The following is a 16548-nucleotide window of genomic DNA, read 5'->3' as shown; positions in this document are numbered from 1 at the left end:
TGGCTTATCTTATAATCACTGCCTACTGTTAATTGGAATTTTCCTTCAAAAGCTGTTAAAAACCTACTGGTAAGTTTGCAATCCAGGAAATATTGTGTTCTTTGGCTCCTGCTGCCAGAATGTCATCCCCAATGTTAACTCTTATGGCAAAGTACGCCAGTGTCAGACAATCATGAAGTGTAGTCTGTGAATCTGAATAAAACATATATATTAATCACCAATCTGAGGGCAGGAGAAAACCTCTCAGTAAATATAGAAATAAATATCCTTACAAGCAGTTTCCAAGTTAAGATACAAAAGCTGCCACAGCAAACTATGTGTCCCTATGTGTCACAGAATGGACTACAAATACTCAGAATTGCATACTTCATTATGAGCTTTGATTATCTGAGCTATACCTATACAGCTATTTGTTTGTAGGATGGGTATATAACAGTATAGACAGTAACCTGCAAATTATGCACAAGTACAATATAACATTGTATAATGTCACAAATATTCCTAAGATTCCAAAGTATTTGCACCAGTTGTAGTCCATTCTACAAAGCAAACACGTTTCTTGTGTGATCACAGGTACTGCCAAGTACAGTCGATTTAAAACTAAAATGGCTTACTACTTTCTAAATAATCCCCTAGGAAACAGTTTAGTCTAGACCATTATGTTGATAGTTCATAATTAGGTTCAATAATAAAGCTTGTTTTGCTGACCTAGGTCAGATTGGCATGTCCACAGCATCTGGGCGCAGTGACCTTGCTTTGAGAGGGTATTGTTAAAAAATCCATTATTATCATCACATACACTTCAGAGAAGTGACTGTTTTGTGAACTGATGGTGTGATGTTGCCACTTTAGATAAAAGAGTCCATGAATTATTGACTTAATGAGTTAATGTTGCTTCATTTCACAACAAAGTCTTCACAGTCTCCATGCTATTTACTGAACACACAATCACAGCATATGAAGGAAAGCACAGGCTGTGCTGTGCATTTATAAGCCACATCAAATCTGAAAAAGGCATAACTTCACAGAAGTATCACTCTCTCATGAAGGCATGGCACCTTGGTCAGTGTGTCTCAGGCCAACTCATGGACAGTCACTTGAGATGGCTTTCTTCCCATTATTTTTGCCCTGTAGACACAAAGCAGTTAATTGCTTTTCCTCTCCCCCAGAGTTTGTTTTGGGTCTTGGGTGAGGCCTTGGGATCAGTCCTGTGTAATCATCCGGGCTGTGTGGTATGGTTGTTCCTGGGTAAAAGTTCAGAGAGCCCGAAGAGAAAGCTTACCGCAGAGAACACACAATACCCTGATGCTCACCATGGCAAAACAGAAGCAAAATCTTCTGATGTGATGGTGGTTTTCCTCAGAGTATGCCAAACGTGGAAGATTATAAAAACCCAGGCACAAAACAGTTAACAGGTTTTCCAGAGAAACTGACGAATGAGTCAGACATATCAATTCAATGGGCTGTTCCTAAGTTTTGTTTTGCTACCATTAATTGATGCTTATTATCTACTAAGAGATGTATACATAGTGTTTCATTCTGTCCTCCGAACAAACTTAAAGGGAGGTGTAATTGTTTTCCATTTTACAAGTGTAAAAACTGAGGGCCAGAGAGAAGAAGTAACTTGCTCACAGCTGCAGAACTAGCAGGGAAGGTCAAGAATCAGAGTGGGGTCTGGCTGACTCCCAAGCCCGCTTAAATGTTCACGCTGCTCCCGGTACCGTGGCCTCCTGACTGTCCTTCTTTCCATGCTTTTCATCCGTATGCCGTTTATCAGTCTATAACTCTCTTAGCCTGAGGGGTCTCGTTTGCAAATACCTCCAGCTATCCTCCAAGTCAAGAGTCCACCATACTTAAGATTTCAGTTCCAGCATGACTTCTCATCCTCACCTCTCTCCATCCCTATTGGAATATCTTTACTCTCAGCTTTCCAGCACACCTCTTGCTTTTTAATTATTAAGACCTTGGTTTAGACCTTTCCTTCCTGTCTCTGTTGAAATTTGATCTATTTTTCAAAACAGGTTTTTGGTGGTTTTATTTTCATGAAGTCTTTTTAGATCCCCCCACCTCCATTAAAAATTATCTCTTCTTCCCCTCTTCAAATCCCATAACACTTTGCTTGTGCCTGCCTCTCTGAGGGTATTTCATCACATTCTGATTTGTGATAATTACGTGTGGGTCTGACCAGCTTCCTCTTGGGAGAAGTGCAAGCCCTTTGAGGGCAGGAACCATGTCTTAATCATCACTGTATCTCCAGGGTTTAGCATCATTTTTAGAACGTGAGATACTCAATAAATGTTCGTCAGACGAGTAATTAGGTAAGTAAATTGTCATGAAGAAATAGCCAGGTGAAATAAATTAGGTAATGGTTCAAAGGTACTTCATGCAATTTCTTGGTGAAAAGACTACTGTGAAAAAGTAGAGAAAGTTATCCTTGCCCATTTGTCTTTTGCCCCAGTCAACCATTTTGTTTGCAAGTTAGAGTTCAAGTATGGGATGGAAGAAAACTGACTGATGTGCAACAGATCCTCTGCCCCATCTCACTTGCCCTATTTCCATCACCTGCAAGGACCTTTAGACAAACTGGGAAAAATCCCTGCTCCATCTTCGGCAAGTTACTTTAGCACCATTGCTCAGTTTCCTCATCTGTATAATGGGAGTATAATATTACCTATTATTGTTTACCTCATTTCTGGACACATTTTATGTGATTTTTTTCTTTCATGCCTTCACATATAATGGGCTACTCTGTCAGCAAGCTCATCCTGTGTTCCTCTGCAATCTGTCCCCTTTCAATGCCATCCATTAATCCAAGGTCTATCTGTTGAATAGCTCAGAACAAGTCGACCCCCTCTTCTACGTAACACTTTTTTGGGTGACAAGAATTCCCACTGGAGATACACATATACAGTTTGTTTGAGGCACAGGTAAGCTGAAGGGCACTTGGAACCACAGCAGGAACCATTTTGGGAAATTAAGGGTGAAGAAGCCCAATTCACGTCTCCAACCCTGAGGAGATGTCTTCTGCTGTGAGAGTGAGTGTGATATCATGGAAGGAAGATAGATTCTCAAGTCAGATGTTCCTGGACTCCATTCCTGACCCTACTGCTGGATTTGGAGCAAGTCACTTAACTTTCCTGAGCCTCATACTTACCCTACCTTCAAGGATTGTTTGAAGATTGAAAAATATTAATAGTGGCAAAGTGCCCAACACATAGAAGGTATTCTAAATATGGTCATTTCTGTTATCCCTCAGTTTCCTATAACCCCTTTTTCTTTAAAAAAGAAAAAATGACCAGGGGCTCCAGTTGAAAGAAAGCAGTAACAATAAATGTTTTGGTTTTAGACTCCAATACTGTTCTCCTCTACCCTCCTCTGCACCACAAAACCACTCTGGGAAGGTGAATGGACTTGCTCTTCCATCTCCTTCCTCCCCACCTTGCCGCACACCCCTTTGCATTCTACCTACCCAGGTGTGTCTCCTACCTGTGATGAAACCTAGCTCTTAAAGGCATACCATGACCTCAAAATCTACATATGTGCCAAGGAGTTCTGTGCTAAATTTGTTATATTATTATTATTTATTATGTTTATTATTATTATATGTGTGCAGCTTCGGTACTTACCGCACCCCTAGTGCCTCCTTCTGGTTGGCTTTTGAGTTGTCTTCTTAAAACACCTATTTCATTTGTACTGTTTGAAGTGTGTCCTAATGTTTTAAGTTTCTTCAAATGCCTTTTGAAAGAAGGCAGGGAAGAAATCCTAGTTACTAAGGTCACCAAGACCTATGGCTTCTTAGCTCTTACCCACCTCAGCTCTTCTCTGATTTCTGAGGCTCTTAATTCTGTCACCCAGAGATGCCCTCCTCGGCCCTGTCTCTCTCATCTCTCTGTCTCCAACTCCTTTGCAGCCTCCTTGTCCTGCCCCGAAACAGATACATTTTCTAGCACTTGACCTCTCCTCCCCTTTCTCTCTCCCTTGGTGGACCCAATCACTGCTATGACTTCAACTTGGACTACAGTGTCAATGATCCTAACTCTGGGTATTAGTCCAGACCCAAGCCAGAGGCCAGCGCTGCCAGAAGCTTTATCATTTCCAGTTCTTCTTGGAAATGCTGTGGGTACCCAAGACTCAAGAAATCTAAAACTCACTCACTTTTACTGATTTCCTCCATCCTCATTTTTGGTAATGACATAATTAAATCCCTAGTCCCCTATACTTGGAACCTCAGAACTTTTTTATGCTCCTTGCTGTCCTTTACTCCACAATCCATCAAAAGCCAAACCCTGCCACATTGGCCTCCTTAGTGTCCCACATTTGGCCCCTTGTTTCCATCCCCACTGCCACTGTCCTAACTCAGGTCCTCATTAGTGCTTGCCTGGACCACTGCCATGTCTGCCAGTTGGCCTCCCTGCTTCTGGTCTTTCCCCACTCCAACATAGTTTTCACACTGTGCCAGACTCATCTTCCTGAAATACCTCTCTGCTCATGTCACTCCCTGTTCTGATATTTCTAACATATCCTCAGTGCCCTCAGAACAATGGCCAGATGACTTAGCACGCCAGTCAGGATGCTCTGGGATTTGAGTCCTGTGCCCATCTTGCTTACTCCCCTCCATTCCACCTGCCTTCCAGTCCCACAATCCTCCTTGTCTTTTCTCTCTCCCTTGCCTTGATGCATTCCCTTTCCGTCTCTTCATCAAAACCTAACCTAGTTTTCAAATGCTTCCCCACCTAAGAAGTCTTTCCCAAGCTCTCTGGACAGAACTCATCTTCCTCCTCTGTATTTTGCTAACACTTTGGTTATTATTTGATAGAGGTCATAGAAGGAACTCATTTTTTAAAACATCACTATATGCTGAACTAAGTGGTTTATATGTTTGTCCTTTTTAATTTTCATAGTAATTCTATAAAATGGGTTTTTACAGATGGGAAAACTGAGGATCATATAGATTAATTAACTTGGCCAAGATCATACAGCTAATGAGGAACAGTATCTCTTCAGACCTCACTACCTGTACTCTTTTCACTATACATAAAGAGGATAAAGAGCCACAGAAATCTAAGGCAACTGATATGACCATTTAACAGTGATAAAGCAGCTCTGACTTTGGACTGTCCTAGTCCTAGTTTTTTACTTGGCTTTCCTCCTTTCAGACCCTCTTCTGATATTCGGTTACTGTTGCCTTTAAAAGTTTCAGTATTATGTAAAATACATTCATTGAAGGACAGCATTTCCTGTAATTTATGTCTCTTCATTTTACTACTCAGCAATTCCTCAGTATTTAACCTCATAAATTTCCAGTTATTGTCCTATATTTACACATCGCATCTGCCGGAGAAGTCTGTGCAATTTAATACTGTGTGGAATCCGAAGGGGTACTTACAAAGAGGGCGAGCCCACAGCTTATGCCTCTCCTAACAAAGTCAGATTGCTCATGATCAAAAGCAAATAATCGCACCTTTTCTCCTCCTCTTGTATTTATCTTATTAAATAACAGAAGGGCCTGATTCCCTTGACTTTCTGATATCATCCCCAGCCCATTCCTGGGAGCATGGGCTGCTGGCCTCAAAGTCCCTTTGCGGCTGCGATGCATTTTGCACGCTGTACCTCTCCATCAGCCTGCCGGACTGCCTGTTCCTCCCGCTCTGAAAAGCCAAACAGTACTAAAACCCCACCTCATCTGGCTCTCAGCTCCCTTTGTTCCTCTTAGATTGTTCTGCCATTGCCCTAAGGCCAACAGATCTTTGGGGCAGTGGCCCTGGTTGGTGTTTGGCACAATTTCATTTACTGAACATCTCTATGTACATTTATGATGCCATATAACTAATAATAAAAACAGGACAGCCTCGGGCATCATTTTTTTATTGTCAGCACCACGGCAGCTGTGGGGGATGGGAAGGCGAAGGACAGAGAGGGCAGGAAGGTTCAGAACTCGTAAATAGAGGCTGGCCCTTGCTGAGCCGGGTCTGCTGAGGCATATCCCCTTCCAAAGGGAGGCAATAATGATCCGAGCCTCGTCCAGACCCTCTCACAGAGCCACAATAGAACAGACCAGAACAGAGGATTCTGTGTGCTGTTGGGGAGCTGCCTGGGTTGTGTACCCCGCTGTTTTTCAAATGGCAGGTTTGCCCATCTCTAGGCATGTGCAAAATGGACAGCGGCAGAGCTCACACTGTTCATCACTGCCCGTTGCTAACTTGATGCGGCTCTCCTTGGACACCATAAGCTGTGCAGTAATCCATATTGATGGCTGGGCTTTAGAGCAGCCATTTGTATGCTCTGCATCCCTCTGTGACTGTCTGCTTTTTGTGGACGTGGCCTGGGTAGTATATGCCCCCAGATCCTCTGACTCGGACTTCAGAATGTTGGAAAGGATCTTAGAGGCAAAAATTCCTTCCAGGAAGGCATTCTCAGGAGGTAGCATAGAAAAATGGAAAAAGCCCTGACTCTGAAATTAAGTGGCCTGATTTCATGTTTTAGGTCTGCCCTTTACTATCTGTGTAGCCTTGGGTAAATCATTCAACCTCTCTGGGCCTCAGTTTTCCTGTTTGCAAGTAGGGAAAAAAGAATAAATCTCTATCTCTCAAGATTATTTAAAAAATCCTATGTAATTTATGTGCCGGAAAGTGCTATATAAGAGGTCATTAGTATTGGTACTATCGTCAAATATTTTATAAAGGAAAGAAAGGCACAGAAGAAAATCTCTGTGCTACATACATTACTATAAAGGTGTAGAAAGGTGAATATAAATGTTGAAATCTGTACTAAAGAGTAAGGGAAAAATAAACTGCTCATTTCCATTCTAGATAATTCCTGCTATTTGAGATGCCTTGGTTGATCTGGAATACTTGGCACGGTTCTGCCACAAGTATAATTATTGGCAGCATCCACTTCAGAAAGAGCAAGTGAACCCTCTCTAAGCATCAAATAAAAAAATCAATGCTGATTTTTACATCTATTCAGAGTGTGTGGTTTGTAAACAGTTAAAGGAGCTTGTTCTGTGGGGATCCATGGATTAAAAACTGGAGCGCACATGGGTGGGCTGTAGCGGAAAAATGGATTCTGTGCACCTGATTGGCACTGACCATGGTAACACGAGGTTAGCTGGAAGCAGCCTCTGAATTTGCCACACCCAGAAGGGACTGGATCTGGCTTACAAAACGTGTGTCAGTGAAAAACAGATTTATTTTGGTGGTGGGATATTTAGTCAAGGTGTCCAAGCAAAGACAAACTCAACACACAAAGGAAAGTGGACTGACTGCCTGGGATGAGGACCAGCTTGCATCCTCTTCTGAAATTTCTTTAATGATCTCAGCTGTTTCCACCCTACATACTGTTTGTGAAGGGACTAATTCCCATCATCCTTTAAAAGGGTCTCTTCGCTGTATGTTAGCCCTCATCAGCACATCGTGTATGTTATTTTAGGGGTTATTGCAGATGAGTTAACCTTTATCTCTGAGCTGCACATGCTAAATGCTGCACATGGCCCTGCAGAGGAAAGAGGTCAATTCCCCTTGTATATTCTAAGGACCTAACAGACATTTTCAGAAAGAGAAGGTTAATAAAGAAGATCGAGATGGTCTGTTCTAGGGGAATATTTTCTTTAATTCAACAAAAAAATATGCCCTGTAGTACTCTTTTGACTTGCCAATCTGCTAATTTTAACAAAAAAGTTGGGCAAGCAACATATATCTCTACCTTTCTCTATAACTGAGAAATCCATTTAGCCTATAAAAGTGATAAGACCATAAGGAGGTTTTTCCTTAACTGAAGGCAAAGGAAGAGGAGGCAGCTACTTCAGGTTTGCTTTTGCTTCTTCTCTGTTGATTTTGACTCCTCACTTCTGTGTATTGGAAGGTGTGTCTACCCACTGGTCCCAAAACCCAGTATTTCAGGTTTTTTCCCCTCATTAGAAAGAAGGAAGGGATCAGGGCAGACATTCACAGCCATTTATCTTGTTCTTCAAGCGCCACCTTCTTTGTAAATGAAAGAGTCCAATCAATAGGGCAATAAGGAAGGAGGACAAGTAGCTGGGAGGGCCCCACTATACGGTGAGGTCTAGTCACAGCCAGGGCCCTATGCACACTCCATCCCAGAGGTGTGACTCATTAGTACTCCGGAGAGGAAAACCAGCAGTTTGTTTTTCAAATTAGCTCTCCATTAAAAAGAACAGTGAGTATTTTCATGCCAGCATCTGCAGAGTAAAATGAACACATCAGATTAACATCTGGTGTTACTGAAATCAGAACTGGTGTACAGCAGCCCTCTAGCAGGAGGCAGTGCTGTGGAGGGCGAAGTCACAGATCAGGAGTCAGGCAGATTGGGGTTCCAGCCTGGCCTTTGCCTCTTACTAGCTCTCCCAAATTGTACAGTCCCTTTGCTTCTCTGTCCTTCAGTTTCCTCATCTGCACATTGGGATGAGAACAGACTCATAGAGCGTGTTGGGAGAATGACAAAGGACCATTCACATTAAACACAGACACAGAGAGTAAGTGCTCAAAAATATGAGCTCTTGTTAGTGTTATTGTATGGAACCTGAGCTGCTATAAGTTAGGGGAAAGGAAACGGGCCACTCTATGAGAACGGATAGGCTCTGTCATATTAGTGTATGTATCTGCACTTTCTTTGAGGAAGCACCATTTCCTGAGTTGTGAGGCTTCCCTCTTCATGAAGAGTGAACTATAATCAGGAGCTGGATGGAAATGACATGCCAGTATGTGAAGAGCTAAATATCACCATGGTGAATCTCCAGTGTTTTCATCACATAATTTTTGACGGGAACAGAACTGTAGAGCACACACAGCCTCACCTACTCATTTTATGGAAACTCTAAGGGAGGTTAAGTGACTTGTCCAAGGTCACATGTTGAGTTAGTGGATTGAGTCCTATCTCTCTTTCACTCTAGGTAATTTTCCAGAACTCTTTACAAAAAAGTATATAAATATTAAGAAGGAATTACATGGTATTTCAAGCAACTACAGGAATATTCAAATATCTTAAAGAAAAAGTATATAGTCTGTGGTTCCTCATTTGAGAAATATGACCAAGAACCTATTAGAATTCTCCCCTAACACTCAAGCTTGTGTTCCTTATTCAGGTCGCTGCAGTTTATCCTTTGGCCAGGCTGCAGCCTCAGGATTCCCTGGCTTGTCCCACAGTGATCTCTGTTGCCTTTACATCCAGTGAAGTGACTGTGGGGTTCAATCAGAATGACACTCTCTGCCACATACCCCGAGTTCCCTGTGCATAAGAGCTCTGTGGGTCACCCATAGAAACCCTGGTCAACTCTAAGTATTGGATTTCCTTTCCCCAGCAGAATGTCCACACAACAGTGAGTATTCTAGAAGAAAAAAATTCTTCAGCAAGCAATATCCATGTGGGAGTTGTGTATCAGAAGGAGGGATGTCATTTACAGCCCTACTCTTGGTGATGACAAAATTGCACAATTACCTCCTATTGCCCCTCCCTACTTGCAACCTCTTACTAACAGGGTATGGGTTCTTTAGGAGGCCCCAGCCCAGGATTCTCTCTATAACATAATCGTATACATAAAAATTGCAATGGAAACACAGGCATAAATACACCCTGAGTCTATTTTTACCATAATTACTATTTATAACATAATTTGTAAGACATATGGTTCCAGAAATGTATGACACAACTTCCAATGTGGTAAGGAGGCAGTTTAATGTATTGTAATGAAAAGACTATGGGCTTGAGGACCGAAGAGACAAGGATTCAAATTGGTTCTGCCCTTACCAGCTCTGAGTCCTCAGGCAAATGACTTAACATCACCAAGCTTTAGTTCCTCCATACTTTCCTTATAGACTTGTGTGAGTTTTAGAGGTCTATCTGGTACACACTGGACCTAAAATTGGATGCTAAATAAATGCCAGTGATAATTTAAGTTGGGGCTTTCTACTGGGATAATATTCTAATGAAAAATATCTATCACTGACATTTTTGAATATTGACATAACTGGCAACATGGAAATACTTTGGATAAGCCATGTATTGATAGACATGGAAATGAGGTCCTGGCTCAAAGTTTTTTATTTACGTACTAACTGGTTAAAGACATTAAAAGGGGTTGATAAGAGATAGATCTTCAAATACAATAAACCTGATTTTCCCGTCTTCCTTGGATTCTAAAATGTAAATGATAGATTTTGTTTTATTACTATTATATTGCTAGAAATTACTGGGTCTAATTTTTGCAGACTTAAACTTTGCACATTAAGATTCTCTCCATAATTTCATTTGCATATGGCTCCCCATTATAGCTGCATGTACACAAAGAGAAATACTGTTTTCCTTCCAACCTTGCTTCCAGCAATGGCACACATTTGTTCTTCCCCCTTTCCTCCCTCATCTGTACTAGGTCCCAGAGACCAGGCCCTGACCACCAAAGATTGCAGAATTGACTCTACACACTGAGACTTGGCTACAGGACCCTTGTGCAGATGAAGATGTCAAAAGGCAATCTGCAGTGAGAATGACAGCGTGATTAACCAGAATGAGGCCTAAGTCAGAAGTAGCACGGACCACTGGGAAATTAAGGCACCAATTTTCACCTTCAAGATCAGCTGTGATAGGGAGGTATATCCTAGCAACAGCAGAAGTCTTTACCTTGTCATCACAGAAAAAACTAATTTTGTAGTGTTATCTGTTTATATCTTTTAATCCAAAAAGTCTTTAAACAGAAAGTAAATACTCACACATTTCGTTTCCTAGATCTGGCTTTTGCCTCTAATTGAGAAATCCTTAATTCAAGCTAATCAAAAGGTTACTGAGTCTTAACACAAATTTCATTTGCTTTCATTCTTGATGCAACTGTGGGAAACCTCATAGGAGAGATGGAGAGGGATGGTAATAGTTAACGTTAACAGCATTCATGGAGAAAATGATACTTAAAATCACCCTGGTGTATCTTAAACTGAACATACCGTATTTTATTATCCAGCTGAAGAACAGTGTTATAACATACCCCGTTATTATGCTGATTCAGATTTACCATAAGGCAGCACCATCTCTTAAAACATAACTTCATATAAAGTGGTCACCAATAAGGATGGAGGCTTTTTGTCCCTTGACACCAGTGCTTTAAAGTGACTTGACTGATATATTTATATTTATAAAAATAAGCACCGTAGGCCTTTTGCTGCCAGATCTGTTCTCACAACAAGATAAATCAGCGATTTCATACACTGTATCAAACTGTCAGAACATGCAGTTTCTTTCGAAAAAAAAAGCAAAAGTAAAATTGTTCTTCAATGAGGCTGATCCCCCAATTAAAAGTAAAATTCTGCTAGAGGCCAAAATTATTCTGCATGTCCCTGTATTTCTGGTTAGGAGGCCCCTTCCCCAATTCTCTGCTCCAGATACTGAGAAACCCTCCTTGAAGCAGCCTATTTTGCTCAGTGCTTCAATGCAGGGCCCAGCGCTCACCTGAGAGCTAGGCCTTGTGTGTGGTAAGGAGAAGGGCATAGGGAAGGGAGAGCAGCCACGGCCAAGGACAAAAGAGAAAAACCTTGACCAAGTGGAATCACGGATGCCAAGGGGGAAGACAGTTTAAGGAAGAGCTGGTGGGGAACTGTGGTGAATGCAGCCTGGATATTGTGAGGCATGTGGATTAAGGGGAGGAAGATGGATTGGGAGGTCACCAGTGATCTTGAGGCAATCTCTTCCTGCGGCTGGATAAAGGCAAAGTACAGGGATTAAGGAATGAAAAGGCTGGTGGTAAAAGAAAAGAACCACAGTAGCTCATCCAACTATTCAAAACTTCATCCACCAGGGAGAACAGGGACCCCTTCATGGTGTTTTTGCAGGATGTTAGAAAGCTAACCAATTTCCTGTCCAGTGGGCCTAAAAGAATCCCTAATTCAGGAGAAGAGTAAGGCCTTATATTAAGGGATGAGAAATCCTTCTTATCCCAGAAATCCATTCTTGGGATAGAATGATAGATAGTCAGTCTACAGTCCAACTCCCATGCCAATTCCCTCGGATGGGAGAAAAGATTGGCCGGGAAACCCCAAAGCAGCAACAGAATGAAGGATCCATTTGCATGTTTCCCTCAAATTCAGGCAAAGGATTAGATTCAATTAAAGCATGGACACTGAATACAGGAGAAGGCTTTACCCCCTGTGTGGGTACCTGGGGCAGGCATTGTACTGTCAAGGGGTGACGTGGATTTTGCACACTAGTGGCTTTTATCCTCTATGGTCTTTGTGGCACACATTTGCCTTGGTGAGGACTCAGGGCTTGCTCAGAGCTCTCTAGAAAGTCTTAGGATTTTACACAGGAATACCAGTGCAAGATTACTGGTGACTCCAATTTGGTGATGCTGCTGTGGTCATTGCTGTTATGTGTGTGAAGCTGTGTCTTGAAAATCTGAAACTTGCCCAGAGGCCCTCTTACTTCCAGACACCCATGATCTCAGCCTGTCACTCCACCAACTGTGCGTAGATCTCATGTCTGAGGATCAACTTTAGCATTTCTCAGGCTGTCTGTGCTGCTGCTGAGCTGTTCTTGCTAAAAATAAGCTGCACTTCTTCACTCTGCTGCCTGCCAAATTGGACTGGCAGCTGCCCTGGTCTCCCCTTCCACAGCTTCCTGCCACAGTGCTCAGAGCTTCATATCACAGTACCTTCTGCACAAAATACTTTTTTTCTCCTTGCCCCACTCAGAGCCTGTCAATCACCCGCCTTACTTTCACCTTCTTTCCTTCTCTCACACAGAGGCAGTTTGGGTATTGTGTGACTTCAGATAAGTCACTTAATCTCTCTGTGCCTTTTTCAGACCAGTCTTTAGGAACAACTTCCTGCATGACTGTTTTAATCACAGTTTTTGTGTCTGAATTGTACCAAACCAAGTAAAAAATATCCTCAACAGAATGATCTCTTTATATGACTTAATTCTCTCTGGCTGTGCTACCCATAATGGCCATTACCACTGTTTCGTTTATTTGCTTGCTTATTTGCCAGTCTTTTGATGAGTTTCTTCATCAATCTACTATTGTTCAATTGACTGTTATATAATTTATGTTTTTGTAGCATATCAGCATATGCTATTTGCTGTTTGCCAAGAGTGCTTTTACACACAGTAAGTATTTCATCAGAACCTCAACAACCCTATGAGGTGAAAATCATGATAGGTATTATTATCTGCATTTTCCTAATTAACAATTCAGTTCAGAGGGAATCCTCTTTCCCCAAGGTCAAATGCATAGCAAGTGGCAGTTGGCACTCCACACATTGCAACTGCTATCACATTAAAATAACAGAGATTTCACTCCCACTTACAACGTGAAATGTCTGTGGCTCTTACTAATCCTCTCAATGATTTTGCAATCAAGTTGGGTTGTATTTTGATTCATTCTTTGGAAAGTTTCCAACAAGGAAGGTAAACGTCAGCCCTTGTCAAAAGAATGGCCAGCTTGATGCAAAGTGATGTTTGAGCACCAAGAGGATGCTGTTAATTGATTTGTCAATGCCCCTAAGTGTGAACAGGTGTGATGAAGTGTAAAGAAGTATGGGATGTGGATGTGGCAGAGCTGTCACATAGAGAGGACTTTCACTATCAGAGGAAATGACTCCTCAACTACTGTCTATCTTCCTGTCCAAACACCTGTCCCAAACCATCCTGTCTGGGCAACTTCAGGGGCCTCAGGACATGTGCAAAGAAGCATGTCCCATCTTGAGGCACACCTGAGTAGGGTGAACATATATGAATACATTGGGACATGGGGGTGGTTTTCCTAGAGGAAAGGCATCAAGCATCTCTGACTTATAGTTAGGAAGACAAAGATCGCTTCTAGGAGTAGGAATGAAAAAGTACATCCAAACCAAAATCAATTTTTAAATTAAGAAACCTGCACCTAGAAAGCCCTTCAGTCAGTTAAAAAACATCCACAGTAAAATGCAACCACAATTAAACAGGCAGCTGAGGCCAGACAGTAATAAGAACATGTCTGCAAAGGGAAGGAGGAATAGTTGTATAAATGTTTGAGCAAATTGGTGTTGCCCATAACCCCTTACACTCTTCCAGATGTCTCTGGTTACCTGCAGGCTGTTTCCTCCTCTCTCCTAACCAATGAAAGCTGAGCAAGTCAGAATATCATCAGCCTGGTCCTGTGTACTTTGACTTTTGCAATTAGATAGTCTCTGTGTCTGAGAGTGGAAATGTCAGATCCTCTACTTCAATGCCCTCCCGTATGGTACCCATTTGTGTCTGGGGCTTTGGCTAGCTGGGGTTCTTTTGTATTCCTCCAAGGCACTGATGCTCTGTGGCTGTAGGAGTTTGCAGGGGGGTCTCCAGGAGCAAAGGCTAAGAATCTGATGTGCAAGATGCTTATCAGAGATCAACACCTATGGAAGGTAGGGGAAGAAACAGATTGGACAGTTGGAAAAATAGAACCACGATGCAGGTCAGAGGTCAGATAAAGCCTTGGCCAACCCAGTAGGGAACTCTGGAGTCAATATTGTCCATCAGTGTTGTCATAGGGTGATCAGTTTGTCCTGGCCTGCACAAGACTTTCCCTTTTTCAGCACTATAAGATCCCACATTCAGGGAGCCCATAACTGTTCATTAGTTATGTGGCCTTGGGCAAATCAACCTCTGAAACCTGTTTCCCATCTTGTGAAATTACTGGAAAGATTCAATGAGATGATACATTTGTATTATCAGCACAGAGTACGTACTTGGTAGGGATGAATCAACATTATCTTTGGTGGATAAGTCTCCCACCTTGGTAATTGGGAGAGAAGACTACCTCAAGCAGCCCCCTACTCTGGTTAGCCTCCTGCCTCCTTACACCTGCCCTTAATCCCCTCTTTAAAGGTGCCCTCTCGCCTTTACCTGCTCACTGGATAGTTTCCATGTCTGTGCAATCAGATAAAAGCAACAGGCTCTGACAACCCAAAATTCTGAAATACTCAGTGGCAGCCAGAAGAGAATGGCTTTTACGTGGGGGCTGTCTGCTCTTGTGAAAATCTGAGCATCAAAGAGGGTCTGCAAGGCATCAACAGTCTGTGTTCACCGAGCGCCCTGCAATTCTGAACTGTGGGCAAAGAAAGGGTAGTGCTGACTGTGCTTGAAAAAATACAGTGGAAGGCAAACAAATAAATGATTTAAGGTTTTGGAAGAAAGACATTTGAAGAAAGCTTGACCTTAACCTCTGGAGCTTAGAGCAAAGCTCTACTGAGTGAAGGTGGGTTGCAGTGGTAAATTGGTCTGGACAAAACACATAGAGAGTCATTATAAGAGAAGGAAACCCTCCTCACCTTGTTGGGCCAGGGGCTGCTGATAAGACAGCATCCTTAAAGGGAAGCCTGCTGGGAGGAATTGGGCTAAATTCAAGGACAATAGCAATCCTCATTAGGGCCAGAAAGCCGGGGACTATGATATGGAGGCCAGCTTACCAGGCTGTTTCACAAGCTGCTTGCCTATGGCTGGTTGGCTCTGTTGGATAGAGTAGGGCATTAATGAGGCCCGGGAGGCTGAATTCCTGCACAGACCAGCTAGATTTATACTTTTCTACTGCTGTGGATTCCACCACTAAGCTGGACGATGCAGCTCACACACGTGTGTTTACTTGTTACCTCAAGTTTACTCTCTGGAGATTTCACTGAATCCTTAGCAAATATAGAGATATGCTATTTTTTTGGAGTCTCAAGCAGTGGTCTAGCCTAGCAATAAGACATTATTCATTCACGCCTTTATTCATTCTGTCAGTCAACAAAGATTTGAATGCTTCCTCGGTGGAGGTATTGGCCTAGGTGCTCTGGATACAGTGGTCCACAAGGAAAAGGAACATCTATTCCTGAAGAAACAGGAAATTCAACACAAGAAACAGTGGGAGTACCAGGTTGATGTGAATGCAAGTCCCAAGATAACAACTGACAGCTGTGCAGCAGTTCTAGAAAAAAAATGATCCCTGATTAGGAGAAAAGGCAGAAATCTGTAGAAAAAGACCTCCAAGAAAAATAAAATTAAACTAAACTGTTGGGGAAACAAGCTAAGTGTCCAAAGATGGATGAATAATGAAATAATATTTCATTAAAAAATAATATATTATTGGGATGTCCAAAGAGTTTGAAAATATAGAAATAAGATTTTCACTTCTGTTGATGTATTTGGGGTGAATAAGTGATATATACATGGAAAATTAAGTAAATGAAAAAACAAGGTAATAATTCAGAGAAAATAATAAATTGCATGAGAAAAGAAACACGATCATAGTACAGGTAAAGGATTTGAAGGAAATTGCATATGGGGAGTTGAAATTGGGAACGTAGACTGGGGAGGGGCAAGGGACTGCTCTCTTTTGTTATAAATCTCATAGCGCTCTTTGATACTTTAAACTGTACACTTATGACAGAAAATAATTTTAATTTTTGAAAATACTATGGGTCTGAAAGCAAGGGTAAGAAGGCATTTAAAAATCTAAAAAATACATAGATAGATATAAGACTATTCACTGAAGAACAAAATCTGTAACAGGGAAAACTATTAACCACTTAAATGTTCATCAATAGGGGATTGGTT

Source organism: Aethalodelphis obliquidens, unplaced genomic scaffold (assembly GCF_003676395.1).
Source record: "Aethalodelphis obliquidens isolate GAN/ISIS:26980383/991018 unplaced genomic scaffold, ASM367639v1 scaffold26, whole genome shotgun sequence".
Taxonomy (NCBI): domain Eukaryota; kingdom Metazoa; phylum Chordata; class Mammalia; order Artiodactyla; family Delphinidae; genus Aethalodelphis; species Aethalodelphis obliquidens.
This window is presented reverse-complemented; position numbering follows the sequence as displayed.